Source organism: Pleurodeles waltl, chromosome 5 (assembly GCF_031143425.1).
Source record: "Pleurodeles waltl isolate 20211129_DDA chromosome 5, aPleWal1.hap1.20221129, whole genome shotgun sequence".
Classification (NCBI taxonomy): domain Eukaryota; kingdom Metazoa; phylum Chordata; class Amphibia; order Caudata; family Salamandridae; genus Pleurodeles; species Pleurodeles waltl.
The window spans coordinates 369,509,519-369,527,295 of record NC_090444.1 but is presented as its reverse complement, the minus strand read 5'-3'; positions in this window follow the sequence as shown (position 1 = coordinate 369,527,295).

The window sequence follows — 17,777 nt, the reverse complement described above, 5'->3', positions numbered from 1 at the left end:
TAAATGCACATAATGATATAGTGCAGTGTCAGATGAGACACGTTTAGCGTTAGTGACTGATAGCTGCCTGATGCTTCTGATCAAATGTATGGCTTATTTATCACAGAACCTTAACCTCGTTTCAACCCTATTTAATTTTGGCATCCCTCCATATACACCCATAGGTTAATGTCACTTTGAATTACATTTTTCGAAAGGGGAGTTCCAATGGATTAAATCCTAGGGAGGGCATACACTGTTAAACAACTTTCAGGCAGTTATGTCTTGCTGACAAATTACCCTGGGCAGTTTCCGGTTTCAGTGAATAGGCCTGGGACAATAATGGGAATCTCTTGTCTGTTGGACAGATGTGTATAACAGGGAAGGATTTCTGATTGTGGCATTTGAGGATTTGTGGGCTGCGATGTATAATGGAATCAGCTTTAGCATTACTAGTTATTGGGCAATTAGGTTTATTATATTTCGGCACAAATTAAACCCCCTCTTAGTAGCTATGTGTAGCATTCAAGTTATACATCTTGCTCCTGCTCGGTGACTCTTATTTTCTTGCCTTGAGATCACATCTAAGAGTCATGCAATTTTTGAAGAGCATTCGCATCCAGGTTTATTTTCAATTGAATTTCGGGGTAGCAGTGGAAAACACCAACTTGCTCCAATGGGGTCGCATCCATCTGGATACGGGCATGAGGGGGTTGTAAGGCTGATGCAGGATAGTCGTTAGTGTATTTTATATCAACCACAGTGCATTCAACAGAGGTGATTGGAACATCAGAATTTAAGGACGGTATATCCTTTGCTTGTCAATCTAATCCAACATGCACTAGTTTTGTTGCAATAAAGAGAGTCCTGTGAAGTTCATTCAAAACAAAAACTTTTATCCTATGCCTTTATGGTCACCTGTTTTTCTTTTCCTTTTTTGGAATAGCATCCTTATAGGTAAGAGTTGATTCTATGGGTTTATGGGTTCCAAGAATGGAATTAGGATTGAGTCCCTGTAAAGGTTGGTGCAAAGCATTGACATCACTGGGGCCCAGCAGTGTTTCAAAGTCGTCAAGGAGTGAGTTAAGTGACCAATCTCTGGTCCATAGCAACACAAATTGTACAAACAAACCACACAGTATTAAAAAGTTCCAGTATTTAGACAATCTTTTTCACTAAACATATAATAAATCAGTAAATTAACAGTAACAACAAAAAGCAGCTAACATACAAATCACACATCTCATAAATCTTAAAGTCCTGTCTGAAGCACAAAAGAAGACGCATTAAGGATTTAGATTAAAAGTGTGCAGCAAAATAGTGTGGATCCCTACTCCTTTGTTCCTGTTTGTACACTGGTTCGAACCGAAATATCAAGAACAAAGGTCATACTAATTAGCAACCCAGGAGTAAGGAATCCAGGAACAACTACTTTAAAGAGGTGTCATATTAAAAAAATACTTCAAAACGACGTAGGCTGGGAAAATCTGACGCTTTTAAAAAAATGCTCGACTAGTTCAAGGGCCACCCACAGCCCGAGGACCATTCCCCAGAAAGTATTGTTTTGCCATAGGCTGAGCGCTGTTTATCGGCAATTCAAAAAGGTTCAGTCCCTGAAGCAGGGACAAAAAGATGCAATCATTAATATATAACACCCTTTGTTGCTGGAACAACAGGATTTAGCCACTAGAGGAATTGATAATAAGGTAACAGAAGCAAGAAAAGCATCATTTCAAGGTCTGCAGACTGAAAACGAAGGGGAGTGGCCAATCCTAATCTCATCTTTGTTTAGTTGAGTGCTAATTGGCCTGTGTTAGGTTTGGGCTTCACCTAATCCACAACTGAGGCTACCTATGCATATCCTGTGCGGTTGCTGGAGTCTATGTGCATTAAATAAAGTACTACTTGGTATGCAAGGCTAGCACAACCCTCAGCACAGAGAACCCTCGGCCTGAGGGTCGTCTGGCAAAGGTAGGCTAGTATTTCCTAGTCCGCTTTGGTGACCTGTGCAGCTGGAGTATCAGGGCATTAAAAAGAGTTACTTTGTGGACTGTGCTAGCTCCAGCATCATCACAGGAGACCTGGCAAGTGTTTCTTCTGAAAGTGTTTCTTCTGCCTCCAATCCTCCTCTTCTGTCCCACACAATGGGAGCCTCAGCACATTTAATAAACTGCTGCATGGTGGACGCATCCTGCTCTGCCATTAGCACATAGGACCCTGAGCCTTGGTGTTCTAAGGCAAATTCTGTCAAATGTTTATTTTGTCCCCAGCCTTCGTCTGGTGTTTTGTGCGGAGGGAGTCTCAGTGCATTTAATAAAGTGTTGGTTGGTTGGAAACTCTACCATCTGCAAAGGGGACTCTGTCCTTGGATGCCTAGGGCAAGTGTTGTTAAGTGTTTACTCTGCCCCTGATTCTTACCAATGTATCACCCAATAGGAGCCTCTGTGTCTCAATAAAATTGCCTCGTGGTGGGTAGGACAAGTGGAACTCTTAGCAAAGGAGACTCTAGACCTGGCCCCCACATAATGCTGCAAAGTATTTCGTATGCCCCCGCTGCTCCTCTGTTGTTCCATGCAGTGGGACACTCAGGGCGTCATCACCTAAATGTGTGAAGTGCTGTTTAAATGTTCTTGAGTGTGCGTTAATTGCATTTCTGGAGATATGGAGGAATGATTTGCAGCTGCTTGTAGAGAAAAATGTGAATAGAACATGTCATAATGTTGCTGTGGTGATGAAGAGACTTTTAATGTGTGTGCTTATAGGGATGGCTGGTGAGCTATATGTGTGAAGGTGACAAGTGCAAGAATCAAACATGGCCTGCAATTATTGTTCATAAGCCGTAGGCAAGCTTTTGTTTAATTGGGTTTCCTGTAATGCTCTTGAATAATTATAGTACAGAGAGGTTAGGCACTTTAAAAGTGATCCTGAATCGGTCGCACAATGATGAGAAAACTATTGGGAAAAGGTATTTTTAAGGAGTTTCTAAACTTTAGTAGATTTGATTCTGATTTCATGACACTAGAAGAGCGTTCCACAGATGGGCTCCTTGAATCTGAAAGGATCATCCTCTCCATTTTGCTAACCTTTCTCTATTAACGCCAGTCTATTTGCCGGCTTGAGGTAGCTGGTTGGGGAGAGTTTCTTGAATAGATGAGAGAAAAGGTCTGGGCTTTTTCCAGGACAAACATTGTGCAGTATAGACACTGATCTAAATTGAATTATTTTTGGTGGTTGAGATGGCTACTGCAATTGCCTGAGATGGAATGAGACATGCTCACACACACATTTAAAATGAAACGAATTATGACAATGCAGTTCTGGACTCAGCGTAGACAAGCCGTCAATTTTGGGAAGGCCCAGGTGGAATGGGTTGCCAAAAGCAAGTCTAGATTGGATATATGCTTTGGCAATAATGATTTTGTGTTTTAAGCCTAGAAAAGCAAATGTCATTCTCACATTCCAAATTGGTAAAATTAGGACTTTGTAACCATGGTTATTTGTGATTCCCTACCAATTAAGTGTCAAGAAGAGTACCCGAGTCAGGCACCGCAGCTACTAGTTCTGGCCAACTGACCATTAATGTGAGCCATAGTGATTTATCAAATTTTAATCTGTTATAGATGATGGAATTTCAAATTCTGAAAGGTTTTGGTCTTCATTGCCTGGGTAGCTTCGAGAATAAGAGGGAGGTTGGAACTGGATCATTTGACTTTTCATGTAGCTCCAAAATAAAGTGTTTGCATTACATTTTAATGTGAATTTCCATAGCATGTGCACAAGGAGGGAGTAGTAAAGTAGTAAAGGTTCAATAAGAAAGGAGAGATTATGGAACTTTGAGAGACAATATAATAATTTAGGTCCTAGGTAATCTTTTTATTTGAATAGATTGAGTTCAGTCTAATGGAGGGCTGTTAGCCATCTCTAGGAAATGTCACTAGTTTCCAAGGAATCCAGGCATTGTATGCAATGTGTATAATCATTGGCATTGAATCAGAGGAGAGGTCTAAAATAAAAGGGAACTTCTTCAAGCCTTCATCAACCATGATCCAAAGATCATCTTTGTTGGAGGTGACAACACTTTCTGGGCTCTTTTTTTGAAAACTGCTGCATAAGATCCATCCACCAGGTTATTTTGTTGTGTTAAATGCTGTAAATGAGTATTGATCATTCTTCTGTTAGCTTTGGCAGATAGAACAGCTGGGAGATGGGTCTGTAGTGAAATGGATCAGATGGGGACAGTGATGACCAGCGGCATGCTGAAACACATTTCCATTTGAAAGTTTCCAGAAACTTCTCCCGGCCTCCATTATTTAGAAGAGAGTTTCAGATTTTGCTCACTTATGGAGCAAATTGCTCTTTGGCATGTTTCTAGAAAGGACTCAGGATTGGTTTGTCTGGCAAGCCTGATGAGTGGCTTGTTTCCATTAGACTCTCACATACTTTGGTTGTTAACTGATTGACATCATTAAACTGTGCTGAAAGTTGAGTCATCTAAGGAGTGAATTCACTGGGAACTTCAGGTAAGATATGGTTGAACTCCGCTCTCTTTTTTATTTTTTTGGGAAATGAAGTGCAATAGAGCCTAAACATGATGTTGTTGGGCGGAGATCATCATTTTGTTTAAACAGACTGGGCCCCTCATTACGAGTCTGGTGGTCCTATGTGGCAATGTGGCCAATGCGGTGGTCCGGCCTTCACATTATGACCATGGCAAGAGTGCCACCATTGGACAGCCTTCACCGCCACATTGAAGCCAGCTGATAGGCTGACGGTGTTGGCGGTCTCAATTTGCTTGGTGATTATGAGTCCCCTCTCTGCCAGCTTTTATATGGCGGTTTACTGCTAGGTAAAAGCTGGTGGAGCGGGGTTCTGGGAGGCCCCATGGCCAGCCCCACTGCGCTTTTCATTGTCTGCTTGGCAGACAGTGAAAAGCGCGACGGTGCTGCTTCTCCTTGACGCACCGCAACATTGCTGCTGGCTCTATTATGAGACGGCGTCAATGTTGCAGGCTGTTTCCTGCTGGGCTGGTGGGCTGAAACTCTGTTTCTGCCCGCTGACCCAGCAGGAAACTCTTACTAGCCCTCGCGGTCAGATCACCGCACTGGGGTTTTACTAACCGCATGGCTTCGGCTGGCAGGCGTTTCCGGTCGCCAAAGTCGTACTGAGGGACTAGGTTATTAAAATAATTCATTTGTTGTGGGAGTAGTACAACATTTTGTTTTTTCTTATCTGATAATCACATTTGTGCAGTTGTAATACCCTCTGTCAGTAAGACTGCACTTTTACTACATTGGGTTTCCACTGTTTGTTCTTTTACAGTGGGCGTGTACTCTATTAACCTAATCAACTTGATTTGTTATGAACTGCCTGAACGTCTGTATAATATTACTCAATTGAGCTCCAAAAGAGTTAGATGATAGCACTGGATCTCTGGAGTAGCAAATACTTCCAACAGCCTGACAGAGTAAGGACTGTCAGAAGGTCGGCCATTTTTTCCTCCCACACTGGCAAATTTCTAGCTTTCACTATCCATCACCACCAGGTAAAACCTGGTGGTAAGGCGGAGTGAAAATTGCAAAATGACCCCTTCAGCCATGGGAGAAAACGTCCTTAAACAGGAAGTCAACGTTTTTGTTTTTTTTCAAAAAGAAAATGCCCATTACATTGTACATTTGCCACGTAGCTCCATAATGATGACGGAGCTGTCAGTCAAGCCTTCAATGCATTTACAGGAACCACTGAGTTGGCAGTTCTTGTATATGCAGGCAATGTCCAATGGACCAGTGGACATCTCACAATTTGGCAGGTGGGTGCTCCTTCAGAGCAATGGAGTACTTTACTACATTGCCCTGACGGAGTAAATAATAATCTGCCAAACTCTGAATCAGGCAATTAATCTGTTTTACCAGTATTTCCTATGGAAACAGTTACACCAAATACAGTGAAAATAGCTTTGGTTATCTATTTACTGTAGGTGCATGCTAGCATCTAGGTATGTGCCATTTCTAGGCACTATTGGCAATAATATAGTTTTAGGGGTGACTTATTTAGTACTTAGAAACCGCTTTGTGGCCCTGTAAAATAAGGTATTTTTGCAGGCCTATATGGAAACATGAGTGCTTGTATGCTGCAGGAGGCCAGACCTCAGTGGAGGCCTGTGTCTTGTTTTCAGGGTCTCAAAGTGGATGGCAGAATAAGGTGCTTCAGTCCACATATGACGTTTAATATTAGATCTCAGACATGTAGTGTTTATGTCATATACAACAGCTTTACAGTAAAATAAAAAATGCCAAAAGAGGATTTTAGCCAATTTAGACTTTGCTTTGGGGTTCAGAACACATACACTGGACATTGGATTGCAGTCGTCCAGTGTCACAGTTCAAAATTAACAGTAGGTGATTCCTGAAAAGAAATTTAAAACTGAGGGTAAGCTCCCAAACGAGGTCACTTTATATATATATATTTTTTTTAAGAATGAGATGACCCTACCCAATTCATATTCTCTTTATTACACATTTTAGTCTATACAGATTAAATAATTCTTTTCATTTTATTATATCTTTGCAGCTACTGGTTATAAAGGGGAAATTTTCGGAGTTGCACTTTTTTATTTCACAGCATGTATTATATGGCATTATTTTCAGCTATTGAATTTTGTATTGATTAACTGACTGTTTGATAGCATATTGTATTGATAGCGTTTTAAATGTTAAGAAGTCATATGTGTAGGTTTTTAAATTTTTTAGACCACTTTCACCTTCACTGTGATGTGAAGTTTCAGTGATGTAAACAATGCAGGGCATGTGTCCCATAGCCATAAATCATGATTGGTAAGGACATTGCAAATTCAAAATTGGGGAATGTAAAATGTTTTTATTTTCAACAGCTGAAATGTAAACTCTGGGCAGACTCTCTGCAAGCATGTTCCTCTAAAAGAGTTGTTTGGGATCTTGGTGGTAGAAGTAAAAATTAATAGGTGCATCTCCTTTTTCTTGTTGCCTGGTACCGATACCCAGGAGTTCTCAAATTTAAACAAGTGTCACCATGCATTGCGTTTACCATAAGGTATCTGAGCAAATAAAGGGCCAGATGTACGGCCCAGAGTTTTGCGACTCTCAATTTGCAACTAGTTTGCGAGTCGCAAAACTATATGTACGACAGTGTACTTCACACTGCAATTCCCAATGGGGCCGCAAATGACCTACCTCATTAATATTTATGAGGTACATCACAATTTGCGACCCCATTGGGAATGGTTGCACTCACAGGGATGGTGGCCTGCTGGGGACAACAGACCACCATGTATATGACTGCTTTTAAATAAAGCAAAGAAAATGTTATGCATTTCAAAAACAAAAATGAAAAGTTCTCTTTTCATTTTTTCAGAGCAGGCAGTCCGTGGGACCACTGCGTGCTCTGAAAAAATATTTTCTCTACCATTCACAAAGGGGAATGGGTCCCATGGGGACCCCTTCCTGCATGCGAATGGGTTAGCACCAATTTGAAATTGGTGCTAACTGCAATTGTTTTGTGACCGCATCTGTGGTCACGAAACAATCCTACATTGCACTGCGACTCGCAATTAGGAAGGGAACTCCCCTTCCTAACTGAGACTCGTAAACCTATTTTTCGATTCAGTAAACAGATTACCGAATCGCAAATAAGGGTTTGTACATACCAAAATGCTTTTTTCTTGTCGCCAACGGCCCGATTCTGCAAATCGGGCCTTTGCCGACAAGAAAAAAGCTACGTACATGTGGCCCTGAGTGCTGGGATTTGAGGCAGTGTGCTCCCTTCTTCCTTTTGTTTGATAAGCCTCTGTTGAGCTGATGAGTTCTGGTTGATTCACCGGAGCTCAGTGACTGGTAATAGACCTGGAAACACAGTGAGCAGCATTTCCAGCACCTCTAAAACAATTTGTCTCTCTCTGCTGAAGAAGGACAACAGTCTTGAATCATGTGTCTACAGAGACACAGCACTGGCTGCACTAATAATTGTGAAAACTAGACTTCATCGGAGCCAACTGAGCACTGGAAAAGTGAGGTAGTGTACTCTCTTCCTCCTGTGTTTAAAAATTTTATGAGAACATTTATGTGTAGCTTGAGGAAAAACGAAGGCGCATTTCAAGTATATATTTACTAAAATACTCAAAGGGTTTTTGTAACCTGCAGTCCCGAGGACCTTGTAACCCAGCAATTTGTAAACATATTTTGATCCTACAATGCTTTATTTTGAGCAGATCTCTCTCCAGTTGTAACCTATTCAATATTCAGACGGTATGTGTATCATTCTGCTTGGCTGCCTTCCGAAAAAATAGCACTTATGACAGAAACATAAGATGTGTTGGCTTAAAATATAATAGTAAGAATAGAAACAAAAATTATTTAGCCACAGAAGTTGTTTAACAACTGGGTAAAATTTTCCTCGTACAGTAGTCCCATATCCATGGAACTACGTTTTTCCCATATTGTAATTGCAAGTTTTAAATCCTTCATATCAGTCCCTGCCACAGATGAAAATAAAGAAAACATACGGCAAATAACATACATGTTTCAAGAAGCCTGTTTTTGAAACAATTACATACGGATGTTCAGAACCTCATTTCGAAAGCTTGTTACCACAATCATAAATATTAGTCAAAGTATGCATCATCAGCGTATGACCTCCAAAAAAAATGGAATTAACACCCCATTTGGAAATGCATGCATAACAGTAGTGCTAAATATGTCAATGTAATGTTTCATCAGGTCTGCACAATATTCCACTGTTAAAACATTACTACCAATGTGCACATGTGAGAGTTTCCAAAGGCTGGGACCCTTAAACGGGGACTCAACATTAGTGTGTTCTAAGAAAAATGTTTCAGTGGCATTGGAATGACAATGAAATTCTAGCAATTCATCAGCACCTTTTAAGTCAACCTGCAGAACTCATTCACAATGTCAAAACGAACTAAGGTTGTCAACAATTGAAGATATTTGTTTAAGTTTTGTGATTCTGGAAAAACAGGAACTGGTACTTTATAAAAAAGTATTAGTCTATTTTCATTTTAAACAAGGCAGTTCTGTTTCTTTTTTATTTTAAGAATCATAGATTTATAGATGGGCAACAGTAAATAATGAGGATGGATTTTACCAAGAGATTCTGAGTGACATTAAATAAATGACAGCAAAGCCTTAATTACCTATGGTGTCAGTTGGAACCCTGAGGTAAAAAACATTCCTGTTATTAACTTTTTACTCTACTATGATTTTATGTTATGTGTGGCACCCAAACCGCACTGACCCTATTCCCTATTCCACATGTAAAAAAAAAATACCTGGTCCCCTATGACCCACCCTACCACTTCGTGCTCTCCAGTGTTGCCATATAATGTTCATAAATGAAAACATATGTGGTTTGTAATGTATCCAGCAAATTAATTCACATTAATTGAGCTAGATACATCCCACCATGTTTTCACAAACATACATATCAACACACAAGTATGTTATTGTCTACTGTTGTCCATATAATAGTCTGTCATTATATTTTGTTTTGTTAGTTGGCCATGTATAACAACTCACCTGCACCACATAATCTTAATTTGTAAGAAAGTGGATTATTATTTGGGGTGGACGATTGCCTGTGTCAAGGAATAATCTTAACCCTTGTCAGAGTGACCCTTCAAATCACTAAACTAACTGCTACCTGGTAGCTATTTCACAGTGCAGAAATAGCACTAAAAAATAGCTAGGAGCCAATGACAGTCTATGGTTACGATAGACCGGGACCTACCTGCAATTTCAGACTGATGGAGGTTTGATGCACGAACAAGGTTTATCATGTTCAAAGGTGGAGCACAGGTCAGATACACTAACCAGATTTGTCTTAGCCAAAGATGTTACCGTCGGACTTAATGCCTGAATTAAATCTTGGTGGAGGGGAAAACTCCATCACAAACGTGACAGATATCCCATCCGCCATATTACAATCCCATTATATCCTATGGAGATTGTAATATGGTGGGCGCGATATCCGTCACATTTGTGACAGAGTATTCCATCCGCTGAGATCTAAATCAGGTCCTTAGGCTTTTAAGTCCAAATCAGCCACAGCAGCACACTTCTAAAGGTCTCCATGACCCAAGGGAGAGACCTTGGGTGTCAGTTAGAGTGGATAAGCAGGGTCCAGTCCAGGTCTAGTTTCCACTGGGCTGCTAGGTACTTCCAGTAAGAGGCCTCTTGCAGTCTGTTGTCTCCCTCTAGTGATGGCAGAGGTCAGCAAACTGACCCTAAGAGTCCACTTAAATGTGGGCTCTGAAGGGTGAGTGAGTGTGGGAACTGTACTCTGGTCATCCTAGTGTCCTCAATCATCTAACCAGTTTTAGGTAAGCATTCTACCCATAACAAACGTAGAGAAAGAAGCATGTTAGAAAATAAAGAGGGCCCTTGAGCAACCAGAGATAGGATCCAAAAGAATTGCCCTTTTAAAGAGTCCCCCAAAATGGAACATGTGGCTCAACAGACCTATAAAGTAAGATTTGACAGCATTGTGTCACAGCATTGCCTCAGTGCCCACTCTGATCATTCTGCAGAGCTCCGAGGAGTCATCACGGTCCAGTCAGCTCAGCCTACTCATTTCTCTTTGGATGTATTTTACACCTTGTAAACACCAATTCAAAGCTGTACACAGGCTAGGAGATGCTGGTGAACTAATGCAAATTAGCCACGAGGAAAGTCAGGTAGGGAAAATAGCTTTCTATTAGTTACTTTTCATTATTATGTATTAAAAACCTGACCACCATTTAATTATGGTTTAAATATTTTTCCAATTGCCTCCTTTCCTGAGTTAGTAGTTTTAGTATATTAATATGCTCTTTCGTTTTGTTACATAGGACTGCTAGGCTTGTCGCTGAAGGGACTTGGTAACATTAATTTCCTACATGTCACTCTTGAAAATACCATGTAACCCTCTGTGTGGGCTACAGAGTCTACATAGGGGTGACATATTAATATTTAAATGGAAAGTTTTCTTTTGTCAGAAAGGGTTATTTTGACAGGTCGCACTACAGGGTTTACACTGCAGCAGTCAGGCTACACAGGGTAAGACTGAAGACATGTTTGCCATGTCACTGTAGTATGTGGCACAATAGATGCTGTAGTGTATGAGTGCCCTTTAACATCTCTTGGAGCATTGTCCAATCAGACCATGTTTAAAGGGGCAGCACAGGCACTTTAACTCTGGTTAGAAGGGTTCTAAAGAGTTCAAAGGCAGCAAAAATACGTTCAGCAAAAGGCAAAAAATCAGGGGTAGCCACACAGAAAAGTCAGATTTCTTACATTCAAGTAAAGACAGTATTATTCTGAATGCAGTGCTATTCATTAGCTTCAATATTTTCAATTACCCTATAACATAAACCTTTAAATTCATTCATAATGATTTTTCATGTGTTCTTACTTTTCTACACTTCACATTTCATATCCTTTTCAAGGATGTTGCATAACCTACACTGCATACCGCTATCCTGCAGCGTTAGCTACCCATATGTCAGATCCAATGTGAGGACCATCAGAATCAATATTCCTGCTCAATAGGATTCTGCAGCCAGTAGAGTGGCACATAAGTGTCTAGACAGGGATACCAACATTTTCATGGATGAAGTTAAGATCTTTTGGCTAGAGTCATCAAAAAAGTACTCTCAACGAGAGTGGATCCCAGACCAATAGCTGTGCCTTAAAAAATACATTATCAGGAAGTGTTTTTCAATGGGGCTCACCACCAAAAAGGGACGGATGTTTGTAAGCACTGGGAGGAACACTGCCCCTCTTCCAGACCGAAGGCTCAAGATCTTCTCAAGAGGTGTCCCCAGAAGTGACCTGAGCACTTTTTTGCTGTTTAAGTAGATAATTTTGTCATCAAATTAGAGCTACACAAAACGAGCTTCTCCAAGTGCATAAATGATGCCATAGGCTGTAAGAGAAACATCAGTTGTGCAATTACATTTTTTCTCCTGACTTTCCACATGGTGCCTGTTCCATCTTTCTTCCAATGTGAACAATTTTTGTTTTATTCTTTCATATATTGTGTGACATAGTACTTCTGTTTTTCAGAGATCTGTTTTCCATTTGCTCCCTAAAAGAAAACAAAATATAAACAAATTATGAAGTTACATACTAGTCAGCAACTGATAACAATGATGTATCTCTACAGACTCTGAAAATCTCTACATTTTCCACCAGCAATCACATATGTATATATACATACTGCACCACTAATTTCATGTTCCTTTCTGTTAAAAGATTCCACAGTCTCAAACACTGCATTTTAGTATCAACATTTAAGTTATAACATGCCTTCAAACATGGTTACATAACAAGTTGTAAAGTACACACCTTTCCTAATAGTAAGCACAGTGTTTTACACTGCAAATGGTAATCTCTCTACTCAACATCGCATATGGGTATTCTATGTGCACAGTAAGGTTCATGAAAACCCTAGGCCTTGTATTAACAGATGCTTTGTTTAATAATTTCAGAATCACTGCCTCTTTCACTTACAACTATGTTCCGATTGTACATTTCATTGCTTAACACAACAACCAATACTTGGTGATATATCTCCACAATCTTAAGTCTACCTCCCAAAATCTATATTAATAAACATGCAGCTCTACAAACAGCTTTTCACTCACTAAACCCTGTATAGAATAAATGTATCAACAGTAGTGCACTTACCAACACTTCTTAATAAGGTTCATAAAGTATATATCTAATTATCTGAACTTAACGGGCTGCTTCTCATCCAAACCACCAAGACCGATCTGAGCTATCCCTTGTTCTGCACTCAATCACATCACAGCATTTCTTCAACTATGCAATAAGAATGTTAACTATAGGTTGAACTTTAGCCCTTTCTTTTTTACATCCCCCATGCGATCTTGCAAGACTCTTGAAAGATTATCAAACAACTCATGTTAGGCCCAGTAATTTTCCATGTACATAGCGGTACAGGCTTGCAGGTTTATAAAACATCTTGTGGCAGGCTCAGTAATTTCCCCTGAGGTATCGCAAGCCTCTTGAGAGATTACGCACATCCATGCAGCAAGCTTCACTCCCTGAAGCTTGAGAGCTACCCCCTTGAGAGTCTTATAAATTAGAACAAAATTGTACGGAAATAATAGTATGTGTGATGGAGTATCTTCTCCACTGAGACTTATCACTTACCTTTTAGGTGTGTGTAGTATGGTGTGGGGAGAGATTGACAACTACACACAGACCTCTGTCTCAAATGCCATATGTACATAGTAGTGTGGATGGAGGGACTGGCCTTTCCAGTGAGACTCCTCTCTTGGATGATGGGTGTGCATAGTAGCGTGTGAGAAAAAACTGACCTCTTCCCTCAGACCTCTCTCTTACATGAAAGGTGTGCATAGTATGATGTCTGCATGGACTGACCTCTCTTTCCACACCTCTTTCTCAGATAAAGGGAGTGTGTAGTAAGGTGAATGAATACATGTACTGCCTTCTCCTTGCAGGCCTCTTTCTCAGATGATGGGTTTGGAAAGACTGCCTCTTCATTACCTCCTCTCCCTCAGATGAGGTCCTCCCTGCTAACACCCCTGTCTCTGACAATTGGTGTGCATAGTAGGGTGTGGGAGGAGGCACTACCCTACTCACAACTCTTGCAAAGCTGATGGGCACAAAAAGTACACTCAGACAAACACCATCTCCACTAATACTGCTTCCTATAGTAGTAAGTGTGCATAATGCAGTCTATTCAGTGATCACCTTCTCCCTTTTTATACTTCATGATCAAGTAAGAATTTTGCAAGATTGTAAACTTCTTGGGAAAATAGGAATCAACCATCTACTCATCACAGTACTTATCTCTTACACACTTCCTCTCAAAAACAATGACCATAATATGCATTCCTACTTTTTCTATCAGCTTCTATGCAGTTATAGTTTTTGTGCACATAGGGCCAGACGTAGGAAAGTAGCAAATTGCGACTTTCAATTTGCGAGTCCGTGCGACTCGCAAATTGCAAGTCGCAATTTGCTATGCAGAAAGGTGTCTCAGACACCTTCTGCGAGTCGCGATGGGGTCGCAAAGACCCACCTCATTAATATTAATGAGGTGGGTCGCAATTTGCGACCCCATAGCGACTCAGGGCACTCACGGGGGTGGAGGCCTGCTGGGAACAGCAGACCTCCATGTCCGTGACTGCTTTTCAATAAAGCAGTTTTTTTTTTTCCAAGTGTAGCCCGTTTTCCTTAAAGGAAAACGAGCTGCACTTAGAAAAAAAAAACTAAACCTTTTGTTTTGGATTTTTTCAGGGCAGGTAGTGGTCCCTTGGACCACTGCCTGCTCTGAAAAAATAATTTTGGGTCCAGTTACAAAGGGGAACGGGTCCCATGGGGACCCCTTCCCGTTTGCGAGTGGGTTACCATCCACTTCAAGTGGATGGTAACTGCGACTCCATTTGCGACCGCGTACGTGGTCGCAAATGGAATTGCATACCACTGCGACTCGCAAATAGGAAAGGAACACCCCTTCCTATTTGCGACTCGGAAATGCATTTTGCGAGTCGGTTCCGACTCGCAAAATGCATTTCTACATAGCAAACACGCATTTGCGACTCGCAAACGGCGATTTTCGCCGTTTGCGACTCACAAAGTGTTTGCTACATCTGCCCCTTAGTTCTTTACAGTACACCCTAATTCACATATCAGTAAAGTCTCTGCTGTTTTCCAACTGCTGTTCTACAACTCTTAACATAAGGACATATCTATTTTTAGTGCGAATCCCAAATTAGGAATATAGCAATGCTCTTCCACACTCAGTACAAAAGTACCAATAATGGCCACCCTCCCACTGTGTTTTCACTGATACTCCTCTACTTCGCAAATCACAACCTTCCTTTCATTGTTTATTTTCATTATGCAACCTCTAAATTGTCAGTATTTTTTAACCCTTTCTAAATGTCCCTTAAGGAAGCCTTTTTTGGTATTTTTTTGGGCAGATCTGTTGATCAATCATGGTTCTCAGTGTGCCCCCTAGCAAATTTGTTGCGGATCCACACGGAAGAACATTAAACCATTTAACAAACAGCTGTGACTGTTTTTCATATATATTTTACTTTGTAAATAACAACTGCTCACTTACAAGCCAAACACCCTCTAATAAGCAATGTTTGTACAGGCTTCTGCTTTTGACTTTCACAGTGCAGTCTCTTTTGTTTCACCCCCCCACAGTCTTTTAGGTCTGTTTCTCTAGTACCCATGTTTGGAACACTCTCTACAAGCACCTGGTCAAAAGTTCACAAAACGTTCTGTGAGCAGCATACTAGCTTCAAATTAAACAATAGCAGGTGTGGTTGAATGTTTGCAACTCCAAGCACATCTCAGACACCATCATCTTTTTTTTTATTTTTCCAAAACCAATCACAGAGGGCCAGATGTGCTAAAATGCATTTCCTAAATAGCGACTCCATACACCTTTAACACAAAAGCTCTTTTGAGATCCAGCCCTTTTTTATTTAGCAGCATGTATTATATGGCATTATTTTCAGCTATTGAATTTTGTATTGATTAACTGATTGTTTGATAGCATATTGTATTGATAGCGTTTTAAATGTTAAGAAGTCATATGTGTAGGTTTTTAAAATTTTTAGACCACTTTCACCTTCACTGTGATGTGAAGTTTCAGTGACGTAAACAATGCAGGGCATGTGTCCCATAGCCATAAATCATGATTGGTAAGGACATTGCAAATTCAAAATTGGGGAATGTAAAATGTTTTTATTTTCAACAGCTGAAATGTGAACTCTGGGCAGACTCTCTGCAAGCATGTTCCTCTAAAAGAGTTGTTTGGGATCATGGTGGTAGAAGTAAAAATTAATAGGTGCATCTCCTTTTTCTTGTTGCCTGGTACCGATACCCAGGAGTTCTCAAATTTAAACAAGTGTCACCATGCATTGCGTTTACCATAAGGCATCTGAGCAAATAAAGGGCCAGATGTACGGCCCAGAGTTTTGCGACTCTCAATTTGCAACTAGTTTGCGAGTCGCAAAACTATATGTGTGACAGTGTACTTCACACTGCAATTCCCTATGGGGCCGCAAATGACCTACCTCATTAATATTTATGAGGTACATCACAATTTGCGACCCCATTGGGAATGGTTGCACTCACAGGGATGGTGGCCTGCTGGGAACAGCAGACCACCATGTATGTGACTGCTTTTAAATAAAGCAAAAAAAATGTTATGCATTTCAAAAACAAAAATGAAAAGTTCTCTTTTCATTTTTTCAGAGCGGGCAGTCCGTGGGACCACTGCGTGCTCTGAAAAAATATTTTCTCTACCATTCACAAAGGGGAATGGGTCCCATGGGGACCCCTTCCTGCATGCGAATGGGTTAGCACCAATTTGAAATTGGTGCTAACTGCAATTGTTTTGTGACCGCATCTGTGGTCACGAAACAATCCTACATTGCACTGCGACTCGCAATTAGGAAGGGAACTCCCCTTCCTAACTGAGACTCGTAAACCTATTTTTCGATTCAGTAAACAGATTACCGAATCGCAAATAAGGGTTTGTACATACCAAAATGCTTTTTTCTTGTCGTCAACGGCCCGATTCTGCAAATCGGGCCTTTGGCGACAAGAAAAAAGCTACGTACATGTGGCCCTGAGTGCTGGGATTTGAGGCAGTGTGCTCCCTTCTTCCTTTTGTTTGATAAGCCTCTGTTGAGCTGATGAGTTCTGGTTGATTCACCTGAGCTCAGTGACTGGTAATAGACCTGGAAACACTGTGAGCAGCATTTCCAGCACCTCTAAAACAATTTGTCTCTCTCTGCTGAAGAAGGACAACAGTCTTGAATCATGTGTCTACAGAGACACAGCACTGGCTGCACTAATAATTGTGAAAACTAGACTTCATCGGAGCCAACTGAGCACTGGAAAAGTGAGGTAGTGTACTCTCTTCCTCCTGTGTTTAAAAATTTTATGAGAACATTTATGTGTAGCTTGAGGAAAAACGAAGGCGCATTTCAAGTATATATTTACTAAAATACTCAAAGGGTTTTTGTAACCTGCAGTCCCGAGGACCTTGTAACCCAGCAATTTGTAAACATATTTTGATCCTACAATGCTTTATTTTGAGCAGATCTCTCTCCAGTTGTAACCTATTCAATATTCAGACGGAATGTGTATCATTCTGCTTGGCTGCCTTCCGAAAAAATAGCACTTATGACAGAAACATAAGATGTGTTGGCTTAAAATATAATAGTAAGAATAGAAACAAAAATTATTTAGCCACAGAAGTTGTTTAACAACTGGGTAAAATTTTCCTCATACAGTAGTCCCATAACCATGGAACTACGTTTTTCCCATATTGTAATTGCAAGTTTTAAATCCTTCATATCAGTCCCTGCCACAGATGAAAATAAAGAAAACATACGGCAAATAACATACATGTTTCAAGAAGCCTGTTTTTGAAACAATTACATACGGATATTCATAACCTCATTTCGAAAGCTTGTTACCACAATCATAAATATTAGTCAAAGTATGCATCATCAGCGTATGACCTCCAAAAAAAATGGAATTAACACTCCATTTGGAAATGCATGCATAACAGTAGTGCTAAATATGTCAATGTAATGTTTCATCAGGTCTGCACAATATTCCACTGTTAAAACATTACTACCAATGTGCACATGTGAGAGTTTCCAAAGGCTGGGACCCTTAAACGGGGACTCAACATTAGTGTGTTCTAAGAAAAATGTTTCAGTGGCATTGGAATGACAATGAAAT